General features: G+C 44.3%; 1 protein-coding gene across 1 annotated transcript in view; it reads right to left on the reverse strand.

Moving 5' to 3' along the window:
* IL11RA (interleukin 11 receptor subunit alpha) overlaps window positions 1–19,412 on the reverse strand; it is a 152,915-nt gene extending 133,503 nt beyond the window's left edge. Inside the window, 1 exon segment of the mRNA XM_042450336.1 lies at window positions 19,007–19,412. The gene's annotated coding sequence lies outside the window, so the exon portion shown is untranslated.
* Between the last annotated feature and the right edge of the window lie 238 nt (window positions 19,413–19,650).

The following is a 19,650-nucleotide window of genomic DNA, read 5'->3' on the forward strand; positions in this document are numbered from 1 at the left end:
CTTTTCTGGAGCTGAGAGGATGTGACTTGCCCAAGGTCACCCAGTGGGTTTCCATGGCTGACCAAGGAACCGAACCCTGATCTCCAGAGTCCTAGTACAACGCTCAGATCACTACGCCATGCTGGCTCTAAAAGGGTTACCAATGTTTTATTCCATGTGTATGTGTGTTTGCTCAGCTCTACTTGTCATCCTCACCTCTATGCTTCAGGTTTTGTTAAAAACAGGGCTGTTTTTAATGGGATAGCTTGAACTTTTTTATTACAATGATTGGGTTTTTAGCTTCTTCCTCTTTTTAATACATGCTGTGAGCTGCTCCGGCAAGACATGAATACACTTTGGAGGAAGGCAAGACATCAATAAATAAATGTATGAAATAAATAAATACAGTGAATAAATTTAGCCTCAGCAGCATCTATCAACCATGTTATTCCTCTTTTTGTTTTGCTTTTCTTTTTCCTTCCATTTACTTTTGTTGTTGTTGTTCTACTGATTTTTTTTTGTTATTATCATTATATCCTGGGTTTGTTGGGACTTTTTTTGAAGGTGTGTACAAAGTGAAATAATGATGATGATGAAGAGGAGGATCATCATAATCATCATCATTTCATTTTGCACAAACCTTCCCACCCAAAATCCCAGCAAACCCCAAGACATTTAAATTTTATTGTTGTTGTTGTTGTTGTTATTTCTTACCACCTCTCCCCATGGCAGGGGACAACAACAATTAATAAGCAAACAACATCAGTTAAAACACGTTGGTTAAAATACACAAATAAGATGCACACATATTAAAACAATCCACATCTAAAATTCAGCATTTTAAACCCACAATTTAAGCAACATGCTCATTAGAAACCACAGGTCTGGAAGCCATGTCCTAGAAGGAAGGCCCACCTAACCCTAAAAACTGTGATGATCTGATATTGTAGCAGCCCAGGTAACCTGTGCAATTCTTGGTCTGTTGGCAGGCTGCAATTATTTCCCTTAAATGAAATACAAAACTATTTGCTTTTGTCTTTCTTTTTGTTATTGCTGTTCTATTGATTTTGCTTGGTGCAGTGGTTTGAGTGTTGGATTATGACTCTGGAGACCAGGTTTCGAATCCCAACTCAGCCATGGAAACCCACTGGGTGACTTAGGGCAAGTCACACTCTCTCAGCCTCAAAGAAGATGGCATGTAATTTGTTTTAACATTGTAATAATCTGATTTCTACTTTAATGTACCATTTTGTATGCTTTTAATTGTACTGTATTTTAATGTTGTGAGGTGTCCTGAGTCCCGGTTTTGGGAAAAGGGTGGGATAATTAATAATAATAATAATAATAATAAGTAAATCCCCTCTGAAGAAATGTGCCAAGAAAACCCCATGATGGGCTCACCTTATGGTGGCCATCAGTAGGAAAGGACCTGAAGGCACACAACACAACAAATGTGTGTAGTGAAAGAATGAATGGGCTACCTAAGAAACCACAGGTAGGTGTCTCTGACCAGCCTGAGCAACCCCAGAACAGAGTGGTTTTTGAATGCAATTTCCTTTTATTTAAGTTAAAAACAGCCCACTGGGCAATGCAAGTTGGTATTCAAAGCCCCAAGTGAGCTTGTGTGACTCAGAGCATCTTTGTCCCAGCCGCCTTCTTGCAAGGCCTTGTTGCTGGCTGGGTCAGGACTCAAACCCAAGCCTCAAACCAGAAAAGGCAGAAGCAAAACCATCCTCATCCACCTCAGACCACATCACAAGGCCAAGGGATTAAACACATTCTTGGTGTAAAAGCATGCAACTTCCAGGCCATGAAAAAAAGGACTCAGCTGTCAGGAAGAACAGCTGTAAAGATGCAAGGATTCTGCACTTGGAGGGGACTGATGTGCGCTTGGAAAAGTTCCTTTTCCTAGCTCCCCAAAGGCCCCAGACAACGTGAGCAGTGAGTCTGAATACTGCTGTTCCAGAAAAGTCTATTATGCCAAGCTCTGGGAGGGACAAGAAAGTGGTTCCCAAACTCTGGCCTTCCAGGTTTTTGGAGATCACCTCACAGAATCCCATTCTATTGGCCAAGATGGCTGAAAAAACCTGGAGGACCAGAGTTTGGGAATCACAGGATTAGAAGAAGAGAAAAAGTGAAGGACCAGGGTGCCCAGATGTTCTCACTGCAAGGGAGGACAAGGCAACACAAAATGTAAGGCATTAAAGAAAAATGTAGGGCATTGCAAAATAAAAGCAAAAAACGCTTATACAAATACAAATTCATGCCTATTTGCCATGTTCAAAATGGAGGAAATTTGGGAATGACTCCTGGGCAGAAGACTGAAATGTGGGACATGTCCTGGAAAAGGAGGACCTCTGGTCACCCTGTGAAGGACTCACTGAAAAGTCTCAGGCTGAAGTAATGCAGTGTGACATGCCTTTAACTCCCATGGCTCTACGCTAGGGAATCCTGGCTCAAAAATGTTCAAAAATACAGCAGTATAAATTTCCAAACACAATCCTTGATTTTGCCATTTTATATAAGAGACTTGAGTATCCATGGGGGGTCCTAGAACCAAATCCCAGTGGATACCAAGGATACTACAGTATTTCTTGTTCTGTATCTAAAGGGTGTGTTTGTGTGTGTGGTACCTCCCTTCCCTTCTCTCAGGTGTTTTGCAAATTAAAATGTGTGCAAGTTAACAGTTATACTTCATAGCCTCCAGAAAAGCAGAAACACTGCCCTGAGTGAAAGACTGAAAGTGAGGAAAGTGTTTCATCTTTGCTCTCTTTTCTGATGACAAAATCCTCAAACACAGGCCAAGGAGAACTGCATAATATTCTATGAGATCAGGAAGAGGGTATTTGTGGCTTGAGGTTAGCAATTTAGCTCATTCTTTGCTGTTTTGCCCAATATACCGTATTTTTGGCTGCTTTTTAATTTTTAATGGTGCAGCATCAGCCCATTGAAATTTCAATTTAAGCTTTGGTTGCATGGGAACAATTTGTATGGTGCAATTGCTGGGAGACTGAGCCTGGGATCATGAAGTCCCTGGTTGAAATCTCACCTCAGTCAACAACTGCTGGGATGTTGTTGCTGTTACTGTGTGCCTACAAGTCATTTCTTATTTATGGCAACCCTAATCACAGGGTTGGGTTTGGTTTTTTTGGCAAGGTTTGTTCAGAGGAGTTTGCCACTGCCTTCCTCTGAGGCTGAGAGAGTGTGAGGTGCCCTTTCCATGGCTGAGTGGGATTCAAATCCTGGTCTTCGGAGTCATTATCCAATGCTCAGACCACTACACGACACTGGCTCTCATCAATCCATGAGATGGTCTTAGGTAAATATGGGTAACTTGAATGCTCACTTTCTCTTACAGGGCTGTGTGTAAGGACTGCAACTAGGTAGTGCATGAAAAAGCCCTCTGCAGTGTTCAAAGTACACTCCAAAGGCTAAAGATTATTATTGTGAAGTCGAAGGCTTTCATGGCTGGCATCCATAGTTTTTTGTGAGTGTTTCGGGCTATGTGGCCATGTTCTAGAAGAGTTTATTCCCGATGTTTGGCCAGCATCTATGGCTGGCATCTTCAGAGAATATTTGCCTGGAAAGGACTTGGCTATATATATTGTGTGATCTGGAAAGGGAGGAGTGATTTGCATGTATATTGTTGGTTGCTAATGGCAGTCCTCAGGGTGGGAGGGTCTGCACAAGAGGACTAATGTCTGCTTGATTCCTGCTCATTGTCTGCTGGGAAAACCCTGACCCTGGGAGGTTTCTCATTTGCATTTGTCATTATCTTGCTATCTTTCAGGACTGGTAGCCAAACCTTGTTTACTTTAAGAGATTCCACTTTCCTGTTGAAACTGTCCAGGTGTTTAGATTATTACTGTTTAAAGTATGCAATCAATGGTTCCCAAACTTTGGTCCTCCAGATGTTTTGGACTTCAGCTCCCAGAATCCCTGACAGTTGGCCGAGTTGAAGTCCAAAACACCTTGGAGGACCAGCGTTTGGGAATCGCTATGCTAAAGCAACTGCAAAACATTCAGAAGCCTGCTTTGAAGAAACATGTCCCATTGTGAAAATGGCTGCCTTGAGGACCTTGGGATTGCTTAGTGCAAATCTCTGAGTTATGATTTGATTGTGTTATGCAGCCCTTGTACTAAGCGGCAGAGTATTGAGCAACTGAACCAAGACAACAAATGCACAGCTGAATGCACAACACACTGTAAATCCACATTCAGACACAATGCGTCTCCAAGCACACCCAATTAAAATGCACACACATATCCATGTATGATGTGTGCCCATCCAAAATGGTATCACGTGCACAAATCTGCTTCTGTAGCCTGAGTGCAGCTGTACCACAATAGATAAATATGTCCAAACGCTTCCACAGAGAACTTGTGCCTGCCCAAGAAACCAACATAATTCTTGTCTATGTCGTTTCTTCATTGGGCCAACCTCCCGGCAGGCAGAGACACTACAAATCCTCTCTAGTAAAAGTCTTGTGGTGCTCAAATGCAGCCTCCCCTAACCTGGTCCCCTCCAACTGTATCAGGCTACAAATACCATCACTCCCAGCCAGCATTTGGCAGGCACTTGCTTGGGGACTCCTGCCTCCAATGAGAGATGGTGTGTGCGTGCTGCCTCCACTTCCTTCTTATTATTTCCTTGTTATTTTGGTGTTGTGTGTGCCTTCAAGTCATTTCCAACTTATGGTGACCCTAAGGCAAACCTATCATGGGGTTTTATGAGGTTGAGAGTATGTGACTCACACCCAAGGTCACTCACTGGGTTTCCATGGCCAAGCAAGGAGTCAAACCCTAATCTCTAGAGCTGCATCCAACACTCAACCACAACACCACACTGGGTCTCTTTTTTTAAAACTGTGAACCTTTTGCAGGTCTTCCTTCATCAGTCTGATCTGATCTGATCAGTCAGTGCTTGTTTGTACGAGTTGTATTTTTAATGCTTCTGCTTGTTGAAAATTTACATGTTGAACATTGAAAATAATCCCACTGAAAAAGACCAACAAAACAACTGTACAAGTTCCTGCATTTCCTGGTCTTAACGTATTAAAATTGGGTGTAGTTGGTTCTTTCCGCATGAGCATTTATAATTTATGTCATGGTTTGTTGGAACTCTATTCAAGCGTGCACTTTTGTGGTTCTTCTATTCTCTGTTTGTTGTTGTTAACTGATGTTGACTTTGACTTATGGAGACCCTATGAATGACAGTCAGTGTGGCTTAGTGGCTTAAGTGTTGGACTATGACTCTGGAGACCAGGGTTCAAATCCCCACTTGGCCATGGAAACCCACTGGGTGATCTTAACAAGTCACACTCTCTCAGTCTCAGGGGGAGAGAATGGCAAACCTCCTTTGAACAAATCTTGCCAAGGAAACCCCAGTGATAGGTTATGTTTAGGGTCACCATAATTTGGAAATGACTTGAAGGCACACAATGCACACAGTGTATGAATGACAGACTTTCAAGTCCCTCCCCGTCATCAACCATCCCATCTGAACAAATCCTCTCTGAACAAATCTGTGCAAGAAAACCTCATAGGTCTGCCAGACCCAAAAGGCAGCCCTTTCCGACTAGTGGCCAGGGGGGTCTTGGGAACCACCATCCCATCAGGTGTTCAACGCCTGCTGCGGTGTCAACACATGCAATCCACACTCCCTGCACCTCCCTCTTGACACCTTTCGTTCAAGCAGAGAGAGCTTCTCCCCAACACCTGGTTGTGGTTGTCCTCCTTTTGGATCAAAAACTAACATAGCTCTTATCTGTATGTAGAGAGATCTTGTAGCACCATGGAGACTATGGTCCGATCCAGACGGGCCTTTGAGGCGCCCTCGTCACGTGCAAGGGCTGCCTGGTAGGCAGAGCGCCCACACAGCTGGCAACCCTTGCACGTGACGAGGGTGCCACAGCTGCAGCATGCCCACCAGACACGGTGCATAATGGTGACATTGCAGCTGCGCCACCTCCAAATGGGGCAGCGCAGCTGCCACGTCTCCGTGCTGTTGCTGGCGCTTTGGGACGGCGGAGGTGCGCCACAAAAAGGAGCCACACAATTTGGTTGCTGCGGTGCTCCCACGGAGCTCCTGCGGAACAAAGAGAGGCACCGGGGATGTGCCTCTTTCTGGCGGTGTGTACCCTGCCTAACTGAAAGAAAGAAGTTGGCAGCATGAGCTTTCATAGACTTAAGTTTACTTCCTCCTATACATTTGGAAGAGGAAGTAGACTCAAATCTATGAAGCTCATGCTGCCAAGCTCTTTCTTCCAGTTAGTCTTAAAGATGCTACAAGAACTCTCTACATACTGGTTCTATATGGTTATATCTTTGAATGGCTCTTATCTGTACATCTGTCACCTCCAAATAGAAAACATTATCAGTTAGTTCACTGGAAGGCGCATGTACAGGATGGTGCCCATGGTCTCCATCACTTTAGTATACCTAGCAGAATCTCTGAGCATGATGCTTCCCACTAGCATCATACTGCCAGTGCAGAAGGGAACAGCAGCCCTGGTTTACCCACAGTGCACAAACATAGCAGTTTAATACCACTTTAACCATCATGGCTCCATCCCATGGAATTCAGTCATCACATGGAATTATGTAATCTTGAAGGGTACATAGAATTCTTTGTCAGAGAGCTCTAGTGTTGTAGCACTAAAGGATTCCCAAGAAAGTCAGCAAGCTGCAAATCTCAGGATGCTATAGGATAGAGGCATGGCAATTAAAGTGGAGTCCATCTGCCATAATTGTGCAGTGTGGATGCAGTTAAACTGGGAAAACCTTTGGGGGGCTTGGAAACCTTCCTTGTACAGTCTATGACAGAATCCCCTACTTGGCTTCCAATATGAAAGCGACAAACTTGACCTTCAAGCAGAAACTCATCCACCTGGTTGCAGCTTGCAAGTACCAAATTTGGCCAAGGAGATGGGCTAGCAGGAGGTGATTTTGTGTCCTCCCACAAACTAGACAATGGGGAAAGGAGGGAGGAAAAGAAAGATACCTCGGGGTTATTTATTCCAGACAATTTGACTTATTAACACATTTAAACTTTCAAGGTAGGAGAAGGAGAGCATCCACTGCTTTTTTTGAAGACGTTAACCAATTAGCAGATTCATAAGCCTATTAAAATAAAGTATGAAGGTATTTTGGAAGAGGTGATATATGAAAGACATTGCTTTTGACTTAATAACACAGACAAATCATTTTTACGCAGTGCATTCCAGTCATGGTGGGTGAGCTTGTTCTAATAGGAATGTCAGGTTCATTGCAAGGGTGGGCATGATCTTGAGCTCGGAGGGCTGCTGGCACTGTTTTTTGGCTCCTCTGGACATGGCACCATCACAGACACCCACTGGGGTGACTGGCCATGACACCAGGCCACTCTTGGTCACCTTTCATGCCTTCCATGGAAAGGGAATCATGTGAATTTGGGTGGAGTACAGCCCCAAAAGAGCATTTTAACCATTTGCTGTGTGGTGATGGCTATCATGTCTCTTCTTGGTCTTCTCTTCTCCGAGCTGAACATCCCCAGCTCCCTACATAGTTTCCAGGCTTTTGAAGAAAAAGAAAGCCAAGTAGCTCTGTGTACATCTGTGAGTGTGTGGGTGTGTGAGTCACACACAGATTGGCCTGCTTTCACCTTCCTTTGAGGCTGAGAGTATGTGACTCGCTGGGTTTTCATGGCTGAGTGGGGATTCGAACCCTGCTTGCCAGAGTCCTAGTCCAACGCTCAAACCATGACACCAGACTGCGTCTCCTCCACATTCTGATGCAAGGGGTGCAACTCTTACCCTCTGGTCACTTTTCCAGGCTTTGCTAGAGAGGGCAATGTTTTCTAGAATTTGACAAAAGCCCAGGAGAATTAAGAACGATCATGAGAGACAAGGCACGGTCTCGGGTTTAATCTGCACTGCAGAAATAATGCCATTTGGCACCACTGTAATTGCTATGGCTCAGTCCTATGGAATTCTGGGATTTATAGTTTTGTTTAGCCTTTCTTGTCCGAGTGCTCTGGTGCCACCATGAACTAAAAATTCCAGGATGTCATAGCATGGCAGTTAAAGCGGTATCAAACTGCATTAATTTTTCAGTTCAGAGGCAGCCTCAGAGCCCTTGAAAATGCTGCAGTGCGTTCCATGGCATATTTTGACAATCTAAAATTAAAAGGCACAAAAAACAACTTGCCAGGTCCTTGGCTTCCATCCAGGGAAGTCAAAAGAAGGAGCCCAGAGCCCTTCTGTCTTTGCTCAGGCCTATTTCCAGCCCCCGCAACATGACAGGACCCATCTCTGCCCCGCAAGCAGTGCTCCAAATGCACGGGATGCCTGCCTGCCCACCCAGAGGGCGATGGAAACTATGAGTATCTGGAACCAGCAAATTGATAAATCATCCCGAAGAGCCTTCACCTCATCTCTGCCCTTGCAGCGGTTAGAAGCAAGACCAAACAAGGTTTCAAGGAGCTGCCAAAGAAATATTTCTATTTATTACTCAGCAGGAGATTTTACAAAACTGGCAGTTTTTTCAATACATAATAATACGTATTTAAAAATGTTTCAATAATTTATTGAAAGTTTGTTTTAAAATGGCTTTCATTTTAAATAATTTCTTCCTAGAATAATGGTGCAGGAAGGGGCCTCCGAAGTTATCTGCTCCAACTAGTTGGCAGCACCAGAAAATTCACAAGAGAAGTGTCCCTGTCGGACAGCCGTAAAACGTCTTAAAACAACAACAACAACAACCACACAGTCCATCACGTGCTGATTTAATTGTTCCACAGTGGAAGAGCTAGAACCATAGAGTTAGAAGGGACCCCCAAAGCCCAAATGGTGTAACCTTCTTCTACTAGTGTAGCAGAACAACAAGTAAATCGCCTCTGATATAGGTGGCTATCCAACCTGTTTGAAAGCCTCCAGTGAAACTGAGTCCACCATTTTCATAGAATCATATAATCCTAGATTTGGAAGAGAACCCAAGGGTCATTCAGTTCAACCCCCTCCCATGCAGAAATGCACAATCAAAGCTCTCCTGACAGATGGCCATCTGCTGGTAAGAAATCCCCAAAGAAGGAAATTCCATCGCTCCCCCAGACAGCATCTTCCACTGTCAAACAGCTCTTACCAGCAGGAGCTTCTTCCTAACCTTTAGGTGGAATCCCTTTTTCTGTAGAACCAAGAGGAAGGTCTCCTCAAAGGATCTTAAAACTGAGGCAGGCCCATAATATGTCATACTACAGGTTGACTCTCCCTTATCCAAAATGTTAGGGCCCTGAGATCTTTTTTATTTCAGAAATATTAGATAGATAGATAGATAGATAGATAGATAGATAGATAGATAGATAGATAGGTGATAGATAGATAGAGAGCATTTCAGAATACCTGTATTTTGTGCTTTGCAGGATCCTGCAAGCTCTTCCCAATTCTTCATTTGCTTGAATGTTTGATGTTCAAGGCTGGGCAACCCATAGCCCTTCCTAGATATTGTTGAATGCCAAATGTCCCTCAGATGCGGCCAGCAGGGCCAATAGTCGGAGTGACTTTCTTCACCATGGACAAGTTTTTGAACTTTGCATTAGGAACTAGGGAGATCTGGGTTCAAGCTCTAAGTCAGGCTTGATATGCTGTTTAGGCAGTGGATTTGAGTCTCCCTTTCTCAGTCTAAATCACCTTTTTGGGGCTGATGTGAGCATAAAATATGACAGGGGAACAAATGTGATAAATTCCACCTCAAACTCTTTGGATGAAAAGTACAATATAAAGTGCAATACAGGTTGCGTCTCCCTTACCAGGAATTCCAAAATACTTCAAAATCCAAAATTGTTTTTGCTTGGGTGGCTGAGATAGTGACTCCCTGATGGTTCACAAACTTTGTTTTATGCACAAAATTACTAAAGATAGAGTGGGCCCTTGGTATCTGCTGAGGTTTGGTTCCAGCAGCTCCCATGGAGACCAAAATCCTTGGATGCTCAAGTCCAGTTAAATACAATGGCATGGTAAGATGGTGTTCTTTATATAAAATGGCAAAATCATATCTTGGTTTGTTGGATGTATGTCTTTTAGAAATATTTTTAAAACGTGGATGCTTGAATATGTGGGTAAAAAATCTGTGGATACGCAGGGCTGACTGTATTGTATAAAATTGCCTTCAGACTACGTATATGAGGTGTATATATGAAACATAAATGAATTTTGTGTGTAGACTTGAGTCTCATCTCCAAGACATCTCATTATGTACATGTTGGATCACAACAAGCCAGGAAGGCAGCCCACTTTTTGTCCAACACACCTTCAAGAGGGTTGCCCCAACCTCTTCCATTGGGGAGCTGGGTATATCTAGCCTGAAGATGAGAAGGTTAAGAGGGGAAATGATAGACCTGTTTAAATAATGTCATACTGAAGATGGAGCAAGCTTGTTTTCTGTTGCTCCAGAGACTAAGAGGCTGTACAGACCAGAGAAGAGATTCCACTTCAACATTAGGAAGAACTTCCTGAAAATAAGAGCTGTTCGACAGCGGAAGACACTGCTGCCTTGGAGAAAGTCTCCTTCTTTGCAGGTTTTTAAACAGAGGCTGGATGGACATCTTCCAGGAGTTCTTAAATGTTGTATTCCTTCATGGCAACGGGTTGGACTGGATGGTCCTTGGGGTCTCTTCCATTTCTACGATTATATGAGAACATAATTGAAAAAAGCTGGGAAAGTCCAGACACAGGCCCCCAGATTACACCATTTCTGTTCGCCCACATGCGTCCCAGCCACAGGGCACCCAGTTCAGCACATGGATGAGACCTATAGCCAAGATATTCCTCCCACCCGTCCACAATTCCCTGAGATGAGCTGGCCAGAATGGCATGGCTCCTACCACTAGTCCTTTAAAGAACCCAGGAGGACAGGCGCTGGACTGTAAACCTCAGTGCCAAGGCTTCTGATAAGGCTGCGGAAAAGACCAGAAAAGAGGAAACTTGTGCGGCTGCCAGGATGAGCCAAGCTCAGGGACGGAGCACGGGGGCTGAGTCACTTGCTCCTCGGCGGTTCATTCATTCCTTGATTCATTCATGCTTCCTAAGCCAGGCCAGAGGAGCCAAAAGGCCTCCCAATCTCCCCTCCTCCTCCTCCTCCTCCTCCTTCCTCATCTCTCACGCCAGAGGGAAGAGATTTCATATTCCAGCCAGGAGAAAGTTGCTTCACCCACATTACAAAGCCATTGTGAACTCTGTGGCTTCCCACCGCCTGAGGCCAGATTCAGCTTTTTGGGGCCTTGGAGCTGTTCCTAAATAAAGTTGTCAGACTGAAAACTGGAGAGAGCTTGTTGTGTGTGCCTTGAAGTCATTCCTGATTTACGGCAACCCTAAGGAAAACCTATCATGGGATTTTCTGGGGGGAATTTGTTCTTGCCCAGTGGTTTGCCTTTGCTTTCCTCTGAAGCTGAGAGAGTGTGACTTGCCCAAGGTCACCCAGGGGATCCCACAGCCAAGTGAAGACTTGGACCTTGGTCTCCAGAGTTGTAGTCCAATGCTCAAACCACTACCCCACACTGACTTTCTCCTCTACCTTTAATGGTTGTGCCGAAGAGGACATTTCAACAAGTGTTTCTTGCTATGAGAAGCCTCACCTGCTGAAATTCTCTCCTCTACAGAACCATTAAAGGCATATGAGCCCTCTCCAGTTTTCACTCTGTTGTTATTGTTGTGACCCTTCAAGTCATTTCCGACTTATGGTGACACTAAGAGAACCTCTCAAAGGATTTTCTGGGGCTGAGAGTGTGTGTCTTATCCAAGGTCATATAGCGAATTTCCCTGGCTGAGCAGCAAATTGAACCCCGATCTCCAGAGTCCTTTGAGCACGTATGTATGCTTTTTCTCAGAATCAGGGGATAGAAATGAAAAGGTACGGCAGAAAACAACATGCAAAATCTTCATCTGTGCAAACATGTTTTCAGCACAACCACTTTCACAGAGGAATGGACTCCTTCAGAAGATAGTGGACTCATCTTCTTCAGAGGTTTTTAAACAGAGGTTAGGTGGCTACCTTGCAGAGTTGCTTTTGCTGTAGATTCCCTGAAGGGCAATGGCCCTTGGGGTCTCTTCCAACTTTATAATCTTAGGATGAGACTAACAGTCTGGTCCCCGGGGTAGAATTCAGAGACTTAACTGTGTTAATTTGGAATATCAGCATACAAAGGGATCTTGTAGCACCTCTGAGACTGAGTGAAAAACATTGTAGCATAATGTGAAGACAAAGGCTTTCATGGCCGGCATCCATAGTTTTTTGTGGGTTTCTCAGTCTATGTGGCCATGTTCTAGAAGAGTTTATTCCTGGCATTTTGTCAGCATCTGTGGCTGGCATCTTCTCTGAATAAACTCTTCTAGAATATGGTCACATAGCCCAAAAAACCCACAAAAAACTATTGTAGCATAAGCTTTCATAGACTTCCTATGGGTATGGTGATGAGGCGACAAGTTCAATTTTAACCTTCATTTGTCACTCCATTACTATACCCAAAAGTGTTACATTTCTACATTTATTCGTACAGTCTGGTTTTAAAGGACTTTCCTGGGCACCAGTTTGCTCCGTGGATCTGAGGACGTGGACCAAGTCTAAAAACACTTTCCCTAAAACTTCTTTTGCACAGTTTCAAAGATGCTGCAAGATCCCTTGGCATACACATACTCGCCTTGTTTTGTTGAGGCTTAGGACCCATTACAATTGTAGGATCCCAGCCCATTACACAGAGCTGTTTTGAACTACAGCTCTCCAAAGCCTCCAACCAGTAACTTTGTGGGGACAAAGCTCTCAAGTAACAGGTACAATGATGTTGATATTAGAAATACAGGGGAAACAGAAAAGAAAAGGAAGCTAACGGCACCCATTTGCCTTCGGTCTTGGGCTCCCTTTGATAGGCAGTGAGAGACATAGTGCAGCTGCACAATTGCATCGTTAATCTGGCCTCTGCCTCTGTCTCAATGCTGGACTTTCCCATGCATGGGAATCACTGAGACACCACAAAGGTATCTTGAGAAGGAACCAGAGGGCAAGAAAGAGAGAGATCAGCCTCCTTCTTCTGAGCACTGGCTTCCATTCAAAGACTCCCTTGACAGCCCTTTCTCCATTTCTTGCCCAGCCAGCTTCTACATCCTTTTGCCAAGACTGGCTTCCTTCCTCCTCTCTTGTAATGGCAGCACTCTCTCTGGTCTCCCCTTGTCAAATCGTTCTCTTTCCCTGGAAATTGCAGCAGCCAAGACCCAGTTCAGAATAATCCCTTCTTCCTTCCTTTCTTTGCCACCAGTAACTATCACACACACACACACACACACACACCCCAATGTGCTAGGAAAAAGGACAGAGATGTCTCCGTAACAGACAGAGGCATGGTGCCAAGATACTCAGACAGCTGCAAAGCCTCTTGGGAAGTTAGAGCGGCATTCCAGACTCTGGGTCTGGTGCCCTAGAAAGCACACAAGAGAAGGAAGCGAGCTGAGCAAACCCCAGCAAGGCTGAAAAGAGCAAATGGGCAATGCAGGAGGAAGAGCGCAATTGCACCAGGTGCAGGGAAGAGATTTTGGAAATGGAGTGGAGAGATAGATCTGGCCTCAGTGGCAAGGACTGGGTACAAAGCAGGAGGTCCCATCATCCTGAGGGCCCAGGGCAATCCCAGTCCAACAGCTGCTGTACCCCTGAGTCCAGTGGCATGACTAGAATTGGCATCACCTGATAGGGTAACTCCCCCACTGACCTCCACCCATGCCACAACATTACATCCTTAGCAATGATTTATACTAAAATTGCTCATAAATCACAATCCCCGTATATCACTGAATGTAATGGCAATGGTTGTGACATAAACAACTATGCCTTTAAATTACACTATCATATGCACAGCCTGGCTCTGAACCTTTTTGACTCACTGAGCCCTTATTTCTATGGTGGCACCCCTAAGAGACCTACTCTATGTCTTACAAGTTAATGGTGATATAGGAATACGGTATATATAAGAATATAGTTGGCCCTCTGTTTTTGTGGGGAATCTGTTTTGGACCCCTTGCGAACATGGGGGCTTGTGCATATTCAAGCCCCATAGGCTTGAATGGGGTACACTCCCATACGTGTATGTGTTGGGCATGTGTGCCAGGTGCACAGCCCATCGAAAATAGTGAAGGTCACCCCTCCATGGATTTTCGAGGTCAGTTAGGAGGTGCGACTGTATATTCTTATTCTTTAATTTCATTCAGTTTTTATTTCTTTCTTGGAGCGCCATGGAGCACCTGAGAAGGGCTCCTCGGAGCGTACGTTGGGAACCCCTGGCCTAGATGTTGGCCCTCCATATTTGCGGCTTTGACTTTTGCAGATTTGATTATTTGATGTTTTGATTAATATGATCTCTCTAGGAATCTCTAATTTGTCCTCTTGCACAATTATACTGGAAGTTGACCATACTTGTGCTAGAGAACCTAAAAGTTCCTAGAGAAAACACTTCTCTAGCCATTTGTAGGTCCTCCAGCATGATTCTACGATCAACGTCTGGCAGATGTTGACCATAGAGTTGCACTGGAGGACTTGGAGATTCCTAGAGAAGTGTTCTCTTACGTAAAAAGAATAGTGTTTTTATAGTTTTTGGTGGGCTTTTGGGGCTATGTGGCCATGTTCTAGAAGAGTTTATTCCTGATGTTTCGCCTGGGGAGGGCAAGAAATGTCTAGGACCAAGTCCCCTGAGAGTAGAAGCAAACCAGAGGAACAGAATCCTAGAATTATAGGATTGGAAGGGGTCCCGTTAAAGCCATCAGGTCCAACCCAGTGTTCAATGTAAGATATCTTCAGCTAAGCACACCCAGCAGGTAGCTGTCCAGCCTCTTTTTGAAGACATCCAGGGCAACCAGTATGGCATAGTGGTCTGAGCATTGGATTATGACTCAGGAGACCAAGGTTCGATTTCCATCTTAGCCATGAAACTCACTGGGTGACTTTGGATGAGTAACACTCTCTCAGTCTCAGGAGATGGCCATGACAGCCCCACTCTGAAGAAACTTGCCAAGAAAACCCCATGATAGGTAAGTGGGAAGTGACTTGAAGGTACACAACAACAACAGCAGCAGCAGCAGCAACAACAGAGAAAGGCCTCTCTAGGCTATTGGTTCTATTGCCCAACCTCACAAACTGTCAAGAAGTTCCTTCTAATGTTCAATCAAAATCTTGTTATTATGTGCTTTCCAGTGGTTTTGTCTTATGGCAACCTTAAGGCAACACAAGCATGGGTTTTTCCTGGAAAGATTTATTCAGAGGAGGTTTGTCATTCCCTTCCCTTGAGACTGAGAGAGTGTGACTTGCCCAAGGTCACCCAGTCGGTTTCCATGGCCAAGTGGAGACTGGACCCCAGAATTGTACTTAGGGTGTCCAGGTGTCCTCCTTTTCCAGGACATGTCCAGCATTTCAACAGTCTGTCCAGGAGGAATTTCAAAATGTCCTCCATTCTGAGCATGACTAAGACACTGAGCACAGAACTGAGCTGGAGGACCTACAGATGCCTAGAGAAGTGTCCTCTCTAGGAATCTGTAGGTTCTTCTTCTAGTGGTGGTTGACCATAGAGTCATGCTGGAAGACTCTGAGAGAAATCATATTAATGAAATCTGTGAATAATCAAATCCGCAAAAATTAAATCCACAAATATGGAGGGCCAACTGTATTTCCCTATAGAAAGTTTAGGGGGTGGTTCTAGAAAGGGAAGGGACTGAATTTGAATGCTTGATGAAACTGCAGTTTCCCAAAACTCTGGCAAAGAATATCTAAACACGGCAATGGAATTTTCAGCATCAGCCATTTTGTGTCACCCAAAAAAGCATGGCTTTTCTGGGCAGAGGATTTGGTTTAGCACAAGAATGAGGATTCTCTGCACCGGAAACCTGATCCTGATGCAGAAAATCCAATTTTCTTGCATGTAAAACCGCCAAGATTCCTGTACAGAAAATCCTGGCTAGAATCCTGAAGATTAGTCCCAAGGAGAGTAGACCCATTCAGTCAATTGTTCAATGGTGAGGCAACACAGAAGTCAAACCCATTGTTTCAAAAGCTCCTCTCCAGTCAAAACTAATTTGTTCTTCTTATTTCCTGTGCTCTTTTTTTTAATCCTCTGATTTAAATGTCTTTTAAATTAATATACTAGCAAGACTGCTTGTTTAATAGCCTTTGAAACCGTTAAACATTTTAAATCTGCCTTGGGATCCCATGCTGGGAGAAAGGTGGAATAGGAACTGATTTCAAAGAGAGAAAGAAAGAAAGAAAGAAAGAAAGAGCAGGAATTAGGCCAACATTTTTTCTCTGCAGAAGATAAAGATTAAAAATCAAAATTGGTATTTTGTTTTGGTTCACTTTGTACAGAGCAAGGCCTGGCCTGAGAAAAATGCACCAGTTTCAGGGAGTCTCTCGAAGCAGGAAGAAAACGGCATCAATGATTTATTCTTGCTGGTGAGAATAAATACAGTAATAACAAATAACAACTAAGACGATTAGCTTCCCCAGGGAAGGGGCAGGCAAGGAAATGGGGCTTTCTAGGGCTTTTCTCCTCCCCAGCAAGGAACACACGGATTATGGGGAAGGGTTTCATTGTTGTTCATGTTCCAGCTGAAAAACAGGTTTCCCAATAATTGAAAAATAACACAAAGGCAATAATGTTGTACGGTTATTCCCTGGACTTCTTACACCTTGACATCATTTGGGAAATTATTCTATGCAGAAATACATGGGGGTGGCTTGGAGTAAAAAAAGGGGGGGTTGCACAAAACCTACTTGTTTGCACAAAAAGTGTATTTTTGGAAGCACTATTTTTGTGCACAAAATCTTTTTTGGTGCAAAAAATGATTTTGTTGCAAAAAATGAACTTTGGATTAAAATTCTTCCCTCTATTATTCTTGTCAACTGAATTTTTCAACTATTGAGAAACTCATTTTTCATCTGGGACATGAATAACGGTGAAAACCCTTTCCCTCCGCAGTGTGTTCATTGGAGAAAAGAAGGCCTTGCCCTATAAAGCAAAAAATGAATTTTTGGTGCAGGTTTTCATCAGTTTCCCCCAACATCTGAGGGTAGGAAGGAGCAAAGCAGAGCCCACGTGCCACGTTTTTGTGGTAGCTTGTGCATTTTTGTATCAATGTTTGGCCCTCCAAAATGATTTTCTTAAAAGAAAAAAATTCTAAGGGTGTGAAGTTTTGGAGTACATCCAATGCAACTTCAGAGGCCTGCTTTATCACCCCTGGTGTTTCATAGGATTCACCCCAAAACCTCACAACCCCAGAAAAAAGAGGTGGCATGATTATTTTCTTTTCCCCTTCCCTGCTCTAGTTAGAATTGGCTAGGGCCATGGAGGAATAAGTCGTTGTCGTCATCATCATCATCATCATCATCATCATCATCATCATCTAAGGTGGCTAGCAACATATCTAAAAGAATACAAATTAAAAACAATACAAAAATGTTGATATAAGTATCAATACCAAAGAGGAGCCAGAAGCTCAGCTTGACTCTGTGATGTAAAACAAGGAGACAAGAACCTTGCACACATTTGGAAACTGGACACTAAGACTGTGTGCAAGGAGACCCTCTCTTCCCACCTACAAAGACAAACACCAAGTCTAACAAATGAGAAATGCATACACTTTTCAAGACACTGCTCTCACCCTGAGATTCCTTCTTCATGCCCTGAGGACCAGAGGTGGCCCATACTCTGAGATCTGGGGGTTTTGCCTCCAACCCCCTTTGCTCTACCAAAGCTATTGAAGCAGAAAGGCAACAAATACAATTCCAAACAGCAGTTTGTGGCTTGTGTGAATGATGCGGCCTGTCTCTCCACAAAGCTCATGCTGGCTGCAACTGCACTGCAGAAACAATCCAGTTTTATATCACTTTAACTGCTATGGCTCCATGCCAAGGAATTCTGGGAACTGAAGTTCTGTGATACTTTTAGTCTTTCTTGTCAGAGCACTCTGGAGCCACAACGAACTACTAATCCCAAGATTCCATAGGATGGACCAATGGCATTTAAAGTGGTGCCAAACTGGATTATTTCTGCAGTGCAGAGGCTGCCACTGAGATGTATCTTTTGGGGCCAGCTCCAGTTCTCGACTCAAGTCTTTTGTCTGCCCAAGCCTTTCCAATCTGGGTCTCAGGTAGCTGCCTGGTCTATTACTATGGCACAGCAAGATCTGTCAAAATCTACAAGAATGCAAGCTCCGTCTTGCACCAACACAACTTCCACAATCTGCGCCAAGCACACTTCTGGTTTTTCGTATGGCCATCAGCACTCAGATGTACTACAAATGCATTACACAAATCACTTTTGGGGGAAATCACCTTTGTTGGCCATAGAGCAAAGTACAGTCAGCCCTCCCTATCCACAGACTTTTTTTTATCAAGCATCCACGGTTTGAAAATACTTTAAAACCATCATAAATTCCAAAAAGTCAACCTTGACCTTGCCATTTTATATAGGAGACACCATTTTACTATGCCATTGTATTTAATGGGATAAGCATCCACATTGATTTTGTTGTCCATGGAGGGTCTTGGAAACAAAACCGGAACGGATGCCCAGGACCCACTGTAATATAAAAACTGCAGGTGCATATTTCATGTTGTGCAACCCAATGTAGGATCTGAGCCATAGTCTTCTAGAGTTGGAAGAAGCCCAAGGGGCCATCTAGACCAACCCAATGCCAAGGCAAGGATCCACATTGAACCAACCAGGAAAGTGGCCATTCAACCCCTGTGTACAAAGCTTCAATGAAGGAGAGTCCACCACCTTCCCAGGATGGCAATTCCACCATCAGAAAGCTCTTACCACCAAGAGGACCTTCCAGATGTTTCATCAGAATGTATTGTTTCATCATTTGGAACCTATTGCCTTGGCTCCAACCTTCCAAAACACCAGGAAACAAGCTGGCTTCACTTTCCATGGAATGGCAGCCCTTTAGATATCAAAAAACAAGGAGACCGTTCTGGGACCAACCCAAAAGCATCATGCAAAAGTCCCCTTTCTTCCTTTTACCTCCTTAGCTTTCTTCCACACCGGAGGCCTCGCTGCGTCGTCCCAGATCCTTCCAAATCCTCCGCGGCCGATGCTTAAAGAAGGGGCATTGGGACGCCTGCCAAAGCACACAGCAGAGCCTCCCAAACGACGCCCCTTCAAGGCGGGTCTGGCCTGAAAGCGGGTGCTGCTGACCAGGACCTGCACACAGAGAAAGATTTGTCTGCTCAGGAAGTTGTGCATGCATGGCCTCTGTGTGCTGTGTGTGTGTGTGAAGTCACAGCCGGCTGGCATGGATGTGCCAAGGAGAGATTTACTACTGTTTATGTTTTGGAAGGGGGAGGAAGGACAGCCAGAGGGAAGGCATGTGCCATGCGCAATGAGAAGTAGGCTGCTCCACATCACTGTGGATGTGGAGCCAGTGTGGCCTAGTGGTTTGAGTGTTGGGCTGGGACACTGGGAGACCAGGGTTCGAATCCCAGCTTGCCCAGGTTAAACCTTGGCCTTGGGCAAGTCACACTCTCTCAGCCTCCAGGGAAGGCCATGGCAAACCCCCTCGGAACAAATCTTGCCATGACAACTCCAGGATAGGTTCACTTTAGGGTTGCTGTAAGTTGGAAATGACTTGAAGGCATGCAATCACAACCACAGACACCAGCTAGGTG

This window comes from Sceloporus undulatus, chromosome 2 (assembly GCF_019175285.1).
Source record: "Sceloporus undulatus isolate JIND9_A2432 ecotype Alabama chromosome 2, SceUnd_v1.1, whole genome shotgun sequence".
NCBI classification, from domain to species: domain Eukaryota; kingdom Metazoa; phylum Chordata; class Lepidosauria; order Squamata; family Phrynosomatidae; genus Sceloporus; species Sceloporus undulatus.